Consider the following 12,822-nt stretch of genomic DNA (forward strand, 5'->3'; position numbering starts at 1 on the left):
TATACATTTCTGAAGTTTTGTAAGGATTCCATGAGATGATGCTTGTAAGCTGCTTAGCATAATGCCTGTGTGGCTAAAAGGAGAACCCTTTCCCCTTCTGCATGAGAATGTCTTAAAATTTTACATGTAGTAAAATTGACCCTTTTTTGGGTGTACAGTTCTCTGAGTTTTAACTCATGTGTAGATTTGTGTAACCACTACCACAGTCAGGATTGAGAACAATTCCATCACCCCGGGGTCGGAGGTGGCGGGGGGGGGGACTTTCTGCTGTCCCTTTGTTGTCAAACCCTTCCTCCACCTCTGGCTCCTGGCAGCCATTGATCTGTTTTCCATCCCTATAGTTTTGTCTTTTCCAGAATATCATATAGCATGTAACTTTGGGGAATTGGCTTGTTTTACTCAGTATACTCAGTATACTGACTTTGAGATTCATGAAGTTATTGTTTTTATGAGTAGTTTATTGCTTTTTATAGCTGAGTAGTATTTCATTGTATGGTTATAATCATTGTTTATCTGCATAGAATTTGACTTTGGTTAGCTAGCTCTGTTTCCTAGAAATAAAGATTGCATTTGACCAACAAAAAAATCAAACAACTCAGTTAAAAAACTTGAGTAGACATCTCCAAAGATATGCAAATGGCCAGTAAACACATGAAAAGATGCTCAACATCACTAACCATTAGTGATAATGCACATCAAAACCACAGTGAGATACCACCTCACACCCATTAAGATGTCTGCTTTCAAAAAATCAGACAATAACAAGTGCTGACAAGGATGTGTAGAAATCGGAACCCTTGTGCATTGTTGGTGAGAATGTAAAATGGTGCAGCCATTATGGAAAACAGTGGCAGTTCTTCAAAAAATTAAAAATAGAATCACCATATGATTCAGCAGTTCTCCTTCTGAGTATATACCCAAGAGAAATGAAAGAAGGGACTCAAAAAGATATTTGTATGTGCAGTTTCATAGCAGCATTAGTCACACAATAGCCAAAAGGTACCCATCATCAGATGATGGATAAACAACAATGTGGTATGTACACACAATGAAACATTATCCAGCCTTAAAAGGAAGGACATTCTGACACACATTTCAACATGGATGAACCTTGAGGACATTATGCTAAGTGGAAGAAGTCAGACACAAAAGGACAAATACTGAATGCTTCCACTTGTGTGAGATACGTAAGAGTAATCGAATCATAGAGACAGAAAGTAAGTGGAATGGTGGTTGCCAGGGGCTGAGAGAAGGGAGAATGGGGAATTATTGTCTAACATTTAATTAATGTTTAAATTCAGTTTTACAGGACAAAAAGAGTCCTGTGACCTCAGCAGTCCCCAGCCTGTTTGGCACCAGGGACAGGTTTTGTGGAAGCCAGTTTTCCCACCAGGGTGGGGGGGCGGGGATGGTTCAGGCGGCCACGTGAGTGACGGGGAACAGCGGGTGAAGAAGGTTTGCTCGCCTGCCACTCACCTCCTGCCCTGCTGTGACTGGGTGGCAGCACGACAGTGTGAATGTACTTATTACCGCTGAACTGTGGTAACACTTAAAAATGGTTAAGGTGGTACATTTTATGTATATTTTACCACAGTTAAAAAAAATGCTGTGGATACCAATTATTTTTCAGTATTTATTTGTGTAATAGTTATTTAATCTTAAATGTCTTATAGTAAGTTATATTAAAACATTTAAAAAGTGATGGCATAAGCCAAGTATATTACTAGGGAGATGTGCTTATGGTAGAAATGACCTCTGGTTTAATTAATTATATCTGGGCTGGGAGGACCTCTAGGTGAATGATAAACACTTGGTGGGACACAACACCCTGGGCTCCCTGAGTGCGGTGGGTCTTGTAACTGGGAGTGCTTCTTTTTTTTTTGGCTGCGTTGGGTCTCCCTTGCTGCGCACGGGCTTTCTCTAGTTGCAGTGGGCGCGGGCTACTCTTCATTGCGGCACATGGGCTTCTCATTTCGGTGGTGGTGGCTTCTCTTGTTGTGGAGCAGGGCTCTAGGCACGCGGGCTCAGTAGTTGTGGCTTGTGGACTCGGTAGTTGTGGCACACAACGCGGCTTCGGTAGTTGTGGCACGCGGGCTTCGGTAGTTGTGGCACACGGGCTCGGTAGTTGTGGCTCGTGGGCTCTAAGCGCATGGGCTTCAGTAGTTGTGGCGCCCGGGCTTAGTTGCTCCATGGCATGTGGGATCTTCCCGGACCAGGGCTCGAACCTGTGTCCCCTGCATTGGCAGGCAGACTCTTAGCCACTGCGCCACCAGTGAAGTCCCTGGGCGTGCTTCTTGAGGGAGCCTGTGAGATTATGAGACGTGGGCTCCTGTGGGGCGGGGAGCTTTTAAGCCAGGGTGGATCCCCTCCCCACCGGATGTGGCACTTCTCAGCTGTGCTGGGCTCCTCGAGGACCCTGACAGAGGGAATTTGTCCAGTGCTGCCCTCTGGCAACCTTTGGTTCCCGTCCTTTATTCGTCTGAGTAGAACGTTGCCAAGAGTGGAAGAGAGTCCGGGGACCTCAAGGTCTAGTTGAGCCCCAGAGCTTGGGGGTGTTGTAGCCTGGCACACAGCGAGTGCTCAGTGCATGTCAGCTCTTAGTAAAGACCCTCCCAAGCCTCTCCGTGGCTTCCATCTGAGACTGCCTGGGTACCATTGTGGGCACTTGCTCTGGGTGGACAGCACAGATGGCATTCACTCTAGCACTGTTGGGCAGGATTCCAGGCTACTGGCCACGTTCATGAGAAGGTGTCGCTGACTTGGGGGAGGGGAAGAGGGAGGACGATCCATGGAAGCAAGATCAAGGCTTCCTCTGACAGTTTTAAGGCCAGGAAACTCTGTTAGATGGAATGGTGCCTCCGTTTGGGAGTTGTTGCCTTGAGATTGTCACAATAAGGTCTCTAGTCCCATGAGTATCATTAACACATCTCCGTGAATCTGCGACGATAGGCAGTCGCTGTGTTTTTTGATACTATGGCACCAACACATGTAAGACATTTCAGTGATATAGTAACACTTCTCAGGAAACAAAGAAAAATAAAATACATTAGCAGGGTTGATTTAAAACAACATATCCTGATTTCAAAAGTTAAACTGTGAAGAAGTATACATTTTAGAATCAAGGAACTACAACAGGAAGCATTGCTTCATTCTTTCAGCTGCTTTCTTGAGCAGCTGCTGTCTTTAGTTCATGAAGGTAGATGCTGGGGACACAGTGATAAATGAGCCAGGCTGCTCTCATGGAGCTCACTGTGGCTGTCCAGGTCTCCCCTCTAGGCGAGGTCTAGCCTTTGCTTGAAGAGTCAGGCTCTAGAGTTTTGCTTATAAATGTAGCTCTCATCTAGCCTCACAGTTAGGTGTCTGGACACCAGAGGAAAATTACTTCGAGGATCACTGGGCTCATGCAGACATGACAGATGGGGTAATGATCACACATCCCGGCTTACACCTGCTGTCCTGGCATGATTATTAATAGCGCCGTCCCTGTCACTCTCAAAAGTGTCCTGATTTGGATGGGAAAACACTGAGGGAGGAATCATTTACAGCTACTGAGTTCCACACATTTGTGTTGGAGAGGGTCTTGCATTTGCAGTGAGAGAACTATTTCAGAAATACGGCCTCTGTTCCAAGGCGGGGTCAGTCCCATGGAGTCCGCGGGGGGGTCAGCTGGATTCGGTTTTCGTGCCCTTCTCCCTGTGGGCATCTGCCACTTCGTATGTTCCAGTCACTCAACTCATGGAAGCATCAAAATCTGGGACAGTTTGGTTTGTAGAAACAATAAACGTGTACATAAAACAACCAGAGCATGTTTTCCTTATGAGAAAAATTAGATTAACCAGATCTTAAATTCATATTCTTTGGAATGGATGGAAAGGATCTTCGTGTTCGTGTCAAGAGAATTGGAAAAATAATTATATAATAATTACATAATTATATAATAATTATACATATAAATATGTAGTATATAACATATATAATATATATTATTACTTATATATAATATAATAATATATAATTATATAATAATTATATAGGAACAGTAATCTGGGTTAAGTTAGAGATTTTCTTTTCCCTCTTGCTATAGAAAGGAGGGTAGGGATTGAATTTTTGCAAGAAGTTTTATTTTTATTCAAGTGATGTAGTTGATGTTTAAAGAAAACAGCCAGAAGGGTAGGAAGCTTTGTGTTTATAACAGATTGGCAGCTTGCAGCCTGTTACATTAGCAGGTATTGATGACAGGATTGTCTGGGTCAGGTGGTGCCTGTCCTGGGCGTCCCAGAATGCTGCCCGCCTTCTCCAGTGGGTCTCAGATTGTAGCACCTGGAGGCTGCTGTGCTCCAACCCCCAGTTTCTGCTTCAGTCGGTCTGGAGTTGGGCTGAGAACTGGCATTTCTAACAAGTTCTCAGATGATGTCGATGCTCCTGGTGGGGTAGGTGTTTGGGGGTGGGGGCACCCTTTGGAATCACTGCTTAAAGTCAGGTATGGAGAGGAATGGAAAAGCTCCCAGGGATTCGACCTGAAAAGTTGCTCTTGGAGGGGGAGGAAGAATATAAAAACCAGTTTACATGCATTGATGCCAGGGGCTGTGCTGAGGGTATTTAATGCCTTCAACAGCGCTGCGGGGAGGTGATAGTGACGTCATCTTACAGATGAGGCGACCGAGGTTTACAGGACTTGCCCAGTTGGCACCATCGCCCGGTGCGGAAACACACTCTGCTTAAATGGAGAAGCGGCAAAGACACGACAGATGGGAGAAGAGTCTCGTAGTACAAGCACTGGCGAACAGCAAGAGAACGACGATGTTCACGGCTCTTCTACTTCCAGTACCTGCTTTTGCCAGCAGCTCTGTGAGGTAAAAAACAGCAATCTAATTAGCTCTGACAAGAAAATGGCCAGGAGATCGGCAGCTGTGGAGAGAACTCTTTGACGAATACCGCACTAAATGTATATTTTTCCTTGGGATATTAGCTAAGTCACTGGTTTGATATATTAGTCGTCATGATTAGCAAGACCATTTAAAACGAAGTATCTAGGACTCGAGAACCAAACTCTAAAATTTAAATTACGTTTAAAGTCAGTACTTTAAAAGCATCATGGTAAGTGTTTACAAGCTTCTTCTGAATTGTCTTAATGTGTACGTGTTCTGGTAGCACGTGGACACGCCCATCTCAGCCCTCCTTTTCTGTATCCCCTGCTCTTCCAGACTCTCAATTTTGGAATGTCCTAGGGCTGAGTCCTCCAGTCTCTTCCTGCGCAATCTAGTTCCACGTCTAAATGCCATCTAAATACTGGTCATTCCCAAGTATATGTGTCCAGACCCCGTCTCTTCCCTGAACTGCAGACTGCCCACTTAACGTCGCCACTCGGATGTCTTGTAAGTGTCAGACTTGATGTGCCTAAACCAGGGCTCTTGGTTCACCGCCCTACCTCCTGCCCAGCTGGCTCCTCCCTGGGTGCCCATGACGGTAAATTATACCATTTTTGACCTAGTTGTTCAGGCTCAGAAATCTTGGAGTCCTCCCCGACCCCTCGCTCACAGCCCATATCTGACCCATCAGCAGATCCTCTTGGGCTTACTTCACATATATCCTGCCTCCGGTCCCTCTTGCCAGCTCCTCTGCTGACTCAGGCTCCAGGCCACTGCCGTCTCCCCCTGTACTGCCGTGGTGCCCGCCTCACTGGCCTCTTGGTTCCCACTTCACCGCACAGCTGTCTAGTCTTCCTTCCTTCAACAGCCAGAGCGTGAATTAGATCACATCAGGCCTGATGAGGATTGTCCCGTGGCTTCCCTTTACACTGTGAATGAAAAAGTCCTTACCACGGCCTGCGCGTGGCACCCTGTACTCTGGCACCTGGCTCGCTCGTACCGCTGACCCTTGCTGCTCTTTCCCAGCCACTCGGGTTTTTGAGCTTTTCCTTTGGGTGTTCTGGGAAGATACCAAGCACACTCCTGCCTCAGAACCTGCGCTTGCTCCTCGCTCTGCCTGTTCATCCCCCCCGGGCATTGGGGTTAATGGCTGCCGAGAGCCTGTGGTCAGAAGCCACTTGCTGGTTATGTGACCTTGGGAAAGTCCCTCACGCCTCTTCCTCTTAAAAATCTTCCTCATGGAGAAAATGGAGCCAATGGTGGGGTCCTTATGAGTTCACGCACAGGAAGCACTTAGGTCCTGAGTCTCGGGAAACGTGAGCTGCCCTTCTGGGTGCGTTTGCCCCCTAACTCCTTTCAGCTCTCTGTTCGTGTGTCACCCCGAGTGGCCTCCTCTAGCCACGGGGGTCCAAAGCAGTACTCACATCACATTATCCCCTCACTGTCCCCTAACCCTGCCTTTGCTTTTTTTTTTTTTTTTTTAATATAGTGCTTATTTGCTTCTTTTTTATGATCTTTCTCTCTCATTAGGAGGTAAGCTCCTTGTCAGCTGCTGCTTCACCAGAGCTCAAAAGGCACACAGGTGAAGCTCACAAATTCTTGTTGAATGAGTGGATAAAAGCACACGTTGGGTGTGGGCTCAGCTTCGTAGTGGAGAAGGTTGTGCATCTTTAAAAGCCTGGAGAGCGTTAACTAGAGGGCGCTGCTGTGACTCCCACGCCCGCCCCGCCCCAACTAGACGCCGCTTAGTCAAGGTGGAGGACCGCCTCTGCAAGTAGGGTGCTGTAAAGGGCAGGAGGCCACAGACCCTGGGGGCTTAGTGGGCTAGCGGAAGGTGGTGGGAGCCCTTCCCCAGTGAGGGCGTTGCCTCTTCTGACCCCGTCATGTTCCAGGCAAAGCAGAGAATGTGCGTCCCCCTTGATGGTTGCCCACTGAGAGTCTGCTGGGTGTTGACTCTTAGGTTTCATCTGCTTTGCTGGGGAGGAAGGAGGTGGGATTCAGTGCAGGCAGGAGCAGGTTCACACAGGGTACTGAGTCTTTAGCCAAAGTAAAGGCTCCTGAGTGGGGATGTGGGAGATGGAGGTGGGAAAGGTAGTTCAGGGGCTGGACTCCCAAAGGCCTCAAATGGCCGTCTGGGCACTTGACTTCCTCCTTTGGGTATTCCAGGAAGCATCAAGAGCTTAAGAAATATTCTCCACATATACTTAGACTTTTCCCCGAGTATTCCAAATAGTATGAAATAAGTGGCAGAGGAGAAAATTACTATTTTTGTTCACTTAAAAAATTAGTTCCTTTCTCTCAATTCCAGGTGGAATTAATAAAGTTGAGGGTGTGGGCTTTCTCCCTTTCATGTCCTGCAGGCTAGTTTCTGGCCCAGTCCTGACTTTATTTATGTATGTACGTATGTATGGCTGCGTTGGGTCTTCGTTGCTGCACGCAGGCTTTCTCTAGTTGCGGCGAGCGGGGGCTACTCTTCGTTGCAGTGCGTGGGCTTCTCATTGAGGTGGCTTCTCTTGTCGCAGAGCACGGGCTCTAGGCGCGTGGGCTTCAGTAGTTGCGGCACGTGAGCTTCAATAGTTGCGGCACGTGAGCTTCAATAGTTGCGGCTCGTGGGCTCCAGAGCGCAGGCTCAGTAGTTGTGGTGCACAGGCTTAGTTGCTCTGTGGCACGTAGAATCATCCCAGACCAGGACTCGAACCTGTGTCCCCTGCATCGGCAGGTGGATTCGTAACCACTGCGCCACCAGGGACGTCCCCAGTCCTGACTTTAGAAAGAACAACAAATAAGCAGCAGCTTCTTTAAAAGTCTGGATGCTGATTTAGCAGCGAGGACTCTGCCTTAATTGCTCTTCCTTTAGTGAACCAGCATCATCTGCCAGGGTCCCTGAAAAACCCGGAAGCTTTCTCATGGGGGTGCCTTGGAATTGGAGGTTCTGCCCCCTGTATTTTGCAGGTTAGGTCACACCCCAAGAAAGATGGACTGGCAGACTTTACAGTTCATTCTGTAGAGTGTCAGTTCTGGGCCTGCCTGGACAGAAACAAAGTAGCCTTGTGTGGTATACAGTATCAATATTCAGTGAGGATTAGCACTTTGTTGTTGTTGACACACCCCTGCCAGAAGTAAGGCAGCTGGCTAGCTGTGGAAAAACACCAGGCTGGGAGCCAGTGATTAGGGTTCTCTGGCTGTCTGTGGGGAAATGTCTTTCCCTCAAAATGAGGAACCTCAGTTTCCTTGTTCTGGAACGAGAGGGTTGGACTAGCTCTGTGGATCTTAACCTTTTGGAACTCTTTGAGACTTTAATGAAAGCCACGGACTTCTCTTCCCAGAAAAATGAACACACATGATTTGGTCAACACTTCAGGCACCCCCTGAAGCCCATGAGATGAAACCCTGGACCTCTAAGGCTCTGCTGCCTCTGACCCCCATCCACCTCCCCCCGTTCTCATACCTCCAGCTGCCCAGGGCCTTTGCACATGCTGCTCCTGCCCAGAATGCTTTTCACCCATTTGCTTGGTCAGCTCCTGCTCATCCTTTGAGTCTCACCCTTCCCTGACCTCCCAGATTAGATTAGGTTGCCCTGCTAGACATGTTCCCCTCCCAGAACTTCTCAGCACTGATTACAGTGGTAACTAAGTGACTCTTTGCTCATGTTGTCTGATTCTCCCTAAACTCCACGTCGGCATTTGTCGGATGAATCTGAGGCCACTCAGGCCATGACATTCTGAGACTGAATCACTGTGAGTTTGCAAGTGTGTCGTAAGAGAGCCCCGGTCCGTGTTTCCTGTGATGCACTACTCGGGATATGCCTTCGCCTTCGGTGATTCCGCAGCGCTGGGCAGGGATGTCACTTCAAAGCAGGGACTAGGGCATCCAGGAGACTGGCTCCCAGACTTTTTGCCTCAGTGCTGTGCTGGCCTGACCTCCAGGCTGGTCATTGCCCTTTGTTTATACTCTGGACTGAGCTGGAACTCCCACTTTGGAACATTCCCACAGTGCTTGGGGCTTCCTTGTATTGTTGTATTTTTCTCTGGAGGGGAAGTGACCAACATCAGACTTTCCTCCCAGCAGACAAATTCCATGCACAAAGCTTCATGTCAGCTACTGGGCACCGGCTCCAGAACCCAGCTTCCATCTCCCGCCCGCACACCTGGGGGCGGGGTGGGGAGGAGGTGGTGAAGGTGCACATTACAGCGATCACGGGCCTTTCCCTTCTGAGCAGTGAGCAGCGCCTTGCAGGACTCCCTGACGCAGGTTTCTTCTGAATCCAGTTGCATCTTGCATTGAGGACAGGACTCTGTAAAATGTTTCAGACTTCAGTAACCACAGTGTTACCTCCCTGGTTTATGTCGCTTGCATTCCATAATCAAAAAAGTATTCTGATGATACAAGTGTTTGGAAGTGAAATATTATTTTATTTGCGCTAAGGGAATGAGTTATTTACCAGAACATTGCAATGGATCTTACTGGGATATTTAAAAAAAGAAAAAAAATCTCTGACGGTAAATAATTTTTCTTTAATGTATTGTCTCTAAAGCTGGATGTTCATAGATAATGAAATTAAAGAGAAAAAAAAAAACAGCAAAAATGGTACCTATCCTTTAGGTGTGCCAGGCACCTTTAAAACATCCTGTTTAAGCTTTAGACTGCCCTGTGAAGTAGGCAGCATATTAGTACATATTTTACAGAGGTGAAAAAATCAGGTCCAGGGAGGTGAAGTTCCTATCTCAAAGTCGCCCTGATGGGAAGTGCGCACCGAAAGATTCAAACCGGGTCAGCGCTCCTCCAGAGCCAGCCCTCGCCACTCCTCACGTGCCTCGTCCCTCTGGTCAGGAGAAAGAGGTAGCAGGTTTCCCGGCCAAGAATTAAAATTCTTGGGCTGGACCTGGCTCTCTCACTAAGTGTGTAGCCTTGACCCCCGCCCTGCCCTGCCCCAAGCTCTTAGGAGGAGGTGATTTTGTCAGTCTGTGTCCTTAGCCCTGCCCTTCTGTGAGTCCGCGATTTGGGGCTTGCAGTAGTAATACCTCAGGAGTAACTTGGTGACACGCGGTCTGATTGAAAGCAGTCCATGTACCCACAGCACCCTCGAAGGATTTGCGCAGGACGTGGAGACACGTGATGCTGGCCATGCAGTGAGCTTTCCACTTCTGGTGGCCTTTCACTTTTGATTCGTCTCATCTGTTTGAGTCCCATGTTGTCTCCCTAAAGTGTGGACTGGATGGGTCACTTGCCCATCTTGGATGGTGAGCATATTCACCCTTGGGGACGACTCTGGAAGACGCTTTTTCTGAGCTGAGAGTTAGGGAGGAATTCTTAAGAATAGGCGATTCGATTTACCTTCCCCAACCCCCAGCCCCCATCAAGTTCACACGGAATCATTTTGGGAGGCCGTGGTTACCCGAGAAGCAGTTGAACCACAGGGTCCTCACTTCAGAGCTGCTCTCAAGGAAGTTTCTAGTTTGTTTGGAAGGTTCATCAGAAAATTAGCTGTTAGAATGTGGCAGCCCCTAGCTGAGAAATGGCAGCGTCAGCCTCCAGCCCAGGTTTCCCTGGTGACCTGTTGTCCTGTGTGCGCGCAGGGACATGGGGAACTGACCCAAACCCCATTCCTGACTTCAAAAGCTTTACAGACTAGTGGAGATAAAAAAGATACGGATGAAACTCCAGGTTGGGGACTTTGCCTGAGCTGAGGGGTGGGGGAAACAGCGCTCGGGCGGGCCCACACCCCTGGCGCTTGCAGGAAGGAGAGTTCATTTATGGATTAGAAACTCCGGTTGGGCTTCCCTGGTGGCAAAGTGGTTAAGAATCCACCTGCCAATGCAGGGGACACAGGTTCGAGCCCTGGTCCGGGAAGATCCCACATGCCGTGGAGCAACTAAGCCTGTGCGCCACAACTACCGAGCCTGCGCTCTAGAGCCCACGAGCCACAACTACTAAGCCCGCGTGCCACAACTACTGAAGCCCGTGTGCCTAAACCCCATGCTCTGCAACAAAAGAAGCCACCACAGTGAGAAGCCCGCGCACCACAACGAAGAGTAGCCCCCGCTTGCCGCAACTAGAGAAAGCCCACGCACAGCGACGAAGACCCAACGCGGCCAAAAATAAAATAAAAATAAAAAATAAATAAATTTATAAAAGAAAAAAAAAAAAACGCCTGTTAACACATTGTAGGGTGTGTTTGCGGGGGGGTGGGGAGCCTTCATTTGTTCATCCATTTGTTTATTCCTTCATCTCTCTGCCCATTTGTTCAGTAGTTATTAAGCACCTACTGTGCGTGGGTATTCTGCTGGTACTGGGTGGCATCGTGTGCAGAGCATTTGACAAGTTAAAACTTTCTTTAGGTGAAAAGAGACATTAAGATGTAGGTTCAAAAGTAGAGCCTTTTTGATCTATTATGCTTTTGTAGATATTCTGAACTAAATGTCTTCTGGAAGAAATGAGGTCAGATATAATATCTGGCGTTGCAAACTTGCCTAAGGAAAATGGTTACGGTTTTTGGAAGGAAACTGAAGTCTCTTCAGAGTGTACCGAAAGGGTGGGGTGTTTGTTGATGGAGTTGGGGTGGGTGCTGAACTTGAATTGGATCTTTTACCAACTCTTAGGTTTCAGCGGCCCCCTCTGGCGCGGTTGGGGTGCGAGCCTTTGCTCTTTTCTGGTCTGTGGTTGCAGTTTGATTGGAAGGTGAGTTCAGCACACAGTGTGAGGGAAGCGGGGTTGGCTGTGGCCTTCACTGAAGCATTTGCTCTCTTTCCTGCCTGTCATTGGAAGAGTGAAACGGACCCGTGCTATTTGCTTTAAGAAGTTTGGAATCTCAGGCTGTGATTTTGTAAAAATGATTTCTGTATTGGTAGATCAAAATAGGAAACCTTAAGATCTTGTAAAGATTTGGATTTGGCTTCATTCATTTTCATACATTGGCAGGAGCATTTCTGTTTCCCTCAGAACGGGCAGTGGCTGGTGCAGCACGCTGGCCATGGCCCTGGGGGTGGTAACAGAGCACACTGAACAGTTGGAGCACTAGTGCATTTAGTGCCTCTCAAGCTCCATTTCTTTGGTTCTGTGGGTCTTTTTTGGAACACTGTCTTTAAATTTTACTCTGACTCCCACCTTGTACCCTCCAACCCCAATAGAACGAAATTCACTGTGATTTTGTGCCTTTGGCTAAATTGCCTGAAGCCAGATAGCAGCCGTCTGAGCTAATACAGTTTCACAGTCAAAGAGTATAACAGTGTTGGTGATAACGATTTACCAAGGGATTCCTAAGTGTCCCTTTTATTTGATCCTCATTACGTTGAAGGAAGGGGGGCCCCTTCCAGGGCCTGAGAGCGGGCTCTTGTCTAACACTCGGAAATGAACTGTCCGAGGAGACACACGTGCTGACAAAGCAAGAGACTTTATTGGGAAGGGGCGCCCGGGCGGAGAGCAGCGGGGTGAGGGAGCCCAGGAGGACGGCTCTGCCACGTGGCTCGCAGTCTCGGGGTTTATGGTGACGGGGTGAGTTTTCGGGTTGTCTCTGACCAATCATTCTGACTGAGGGTCCTTTCTGGTGGCACGCGCAACTGCTCAGCCAAGATGGATTCCAGCGAGGAGGATTCTGGGAGGTTGGTAGGACATGTGGACTGGCGTCTCCTCTCTCCTTTTGACCTTTCCCCTATTCTTCTGGTTGGTGGTAGCTTGTTAGTTCCCTGTTCCTTACCAGGATCTCCTGTGGTAAAATAACTTACGCACATTGTTACTGTCTTTGCCTGGCCAGGGCCAGGCGGTTTCAGTCAGTGTTCCCCCTAAGGATTACAGCCGGGGAGGTGGGACTACTGGCATTATGCCCAATTAACAGATAAGGAAACTGAGAAGGCTGTGCTCTGTTCGCAGAGGCAGAATTTGAACCCAGGTGGTTGGTCCTGCAGCCAGTCTCACCCACTGCATGTGCTCCAAGGATTCTTTAAGAGCTTTTCTACCC

The 12,822-nt window shown here is 48.2% G+C and overlaps 1 protein-coding gene across 9 annotated transcripts in view; it reads left to right on the top strand.

Annotated features, from left to right (window-relative positions):
• RAPGEF1 (Rap guanine nucleotide exchange factor 1) overlaps positions 1–12,822 on the top strand; it is a gene marked incomplete at its 5' end in the record, with an annotated part of 150,665 nt that overhangs the window by 21,501 nt on the left and 116,342 nt on the right. The gene's annotated exons all lie outside the window — the stretch shown is intronic.

This window comes from Mesoplodon bidens (assembly GCF_964165515.1).
Source record: "Mesoplodon bidens genome assembly, chromosome: 6".
Classification (NCBI taxonomy): domain Eukaryota; kingdom Metazoa; phylum Chordata; class Mammalia; order Artiodactyla; family Ziphiidae; genus Mesoplodon; species Mesoplodon bidens.